Source organism: Peromyscus eremicus, chromosome 20, assembly GCF_949786415.1.
Source record: "Peromyscus eremicus chromosome 20, PerEre_H2_v1, whole genome shotgun sequence".
Lineage (NCBI taxonomy): Eukaryota > Metazoa > Chordata > Mammalia > Rodentia > Cricetidae > Peromyscus > Peromyscus eremicus.
This window is the reverse complement of record NC_081436.1, coordinates 65,123,611-65,125,551: the sequence shown is the minus strand read 5'-3', so window position 1 is coordinate 65,125,551 and position 1,941 is coordinate 65,123,611. Positions and strand designations below refer to the sequence as shown.

Here is a 1,941-nt window from a genome sequence, read left to right as displayed (position 1 = left end):
GGCGGATAGGGGCAGGCACCACTAAACCTGACCACATAACAGTGTAAACCTGGCTGCATAACAGAGTATCAAGAACTTCTGCCAGCAAATGGGCAAATAAGAGTTACTTTATCCCCAAGCTTTCTGCTAAAGCTCTAAACCCTTCTCCTTCCCCACTTGTGCGTCTGCCACATGAAACCTTTTCTGTCTGACTTCCGCTGGCAGTGGGCAGGCTCAAATGGGCGGCCTTGGGCTGTTTCTACAACTCGCCCTAACTCACCTTAACTCCACCCACTCATTCTCAAACTGCCTTGAGAAGCACAGACGGGTCTGGAGGCGGCTAAGATCCATACAAATAAGTTTACAGTAGTCAGGATGGCTCTTAAGCCAAAAATCAGCTTATAGCCTCAGACAAGTCTTCCAAAAGGATGGGTTTATAGTCTGCCCCCTGGCAGATCTTCCAAAAGCTGTCCTTAAGCCACCAATCATCAGGAAAAGAAAAAAAAATTCAGGACATGGAGTAAAATCTGTCTCTTGTTCCCCAAACCTCCCGACTAAAACTTAAGCATCTGGAGAGCAAGGCTCCTGACCCCACAGGCCAAAGAGTCATCTGTGGCATTTAAGGTGTGCCAGGGAAGAGATAAAAGCCTGAAAACAAAATTGCCAAGTGCTGGCACTCACTGACTCCCAAAAGCTGTTGGGTCCCTGTCTTAAGTGAGGAAAAGGCCACAGGCTAGCAAATGCCCCACCAGGCCATCAACAGCCTTGTTAAAAGTGCCGCCTAGAGGGAAGTCGAGTCTCTTTTTTATGGCGCCTCCTAGGCGGTCAGCTGTGTCAAGATGAAGCTGAATATCTCCTTCCCTGCCACTGGCTGTCAGAAACTCATCAAAGTGGACGATGAGCACAAGCTTCACACATTCTACGAGAAGCGCATGGCCACAGAAGTGGCTGCTGACGCCCTGGGTGAAGAGTGAAGGCTACATGGTCCAAATCAGTGGCAGGAATGACAAACAAGGTTTTCCCATGAAGCGAGGCATGTTGACCCACGGCAGAGTGTGCCTGCTGTTGAGTAAGGGGCATTCTTGTTATAGACCAAGGAGAACTGGAGAAAGGAAGCGCAAGTCTGTTCGAGGATGCATCGTGGATGCCAATCTCAATGTTCTCAACTTGGTTATTGTAAAAAAAGGAGAGAAGGATATTCCTGGACTGACAGATACTACTGTGCCTCATCGGTTGGGACCTAAAAGAGCTAGCAGAATCCGAAAGCTTTTAATCTCTCTAAAGAAGATGTCCGCCAATACGTGGTCAGAAAGCCGTTAAACAAAGAAGGTAAGAAGGCCAGGACCAAAGCCCCCAAGATTCAGCGTCTTGTTACTCCACATGTCTTGCAACACAAACACCGTCATATTGCTCTAAAGAAACAATGAACCAAGAAAAACAAGGAGGAGGCTGCAGAATATGCTAAACTTTTGGCCAAGAGAATGAAGGAAGCCAAAGAAAAGTGCCAGGAACAGATCTCCAAGAGACGTAGGCTGTCCTCTCTGAGAGCTTCTGCTTCTAAGTCTGAGTCCAGTCAAAAATAAGTCTTTAAGGGTAACAAATAAATGATCATACCTTAAAAAAAAGACAGTGCCGCCTAGAAGGATGACTGCCCCCAGGCACCAAGATGCACGGGTACATCAAGCTAAGACCTCCAGCAGACCTAGGCTTGGCTACAGACATGGCAGGGAACCAGAACGCAGCAGGGAAGCGATCCGTTTCTGTCCTTCTGGACACCAGAGCCACTGACTGAGTCCTGGGAGTTTTGGGATATCACCTCTCCTTTATTGTCGGGTACAGAGGACAGCCTTACCACCTCACCAGATTTAATTACACTTTCAGAGTTACTTAATGAAAAAAGATTTCCACCTAAAATAAGAGCTCATTGCTTCACTCGAGATCCACTGCCTGTGTTTCTCATGT

At 47.4% G+C, this 1,941-nt stretch overlaps 1 pseudogene; it reads left to right on the top strand.

Annotated features, from left to right (window-relative positions):
* Positions 1-818: 818 nt before the first annotated feature.
* LOC131897048 (small ribosomal subunit protein eS6-like) lies at positions 819-1,562 on the top strand (annotated as a pseudogene).
* The last annotated feature ends 379 nt before the right edge of the window (positions 1,563-1,941 follow it).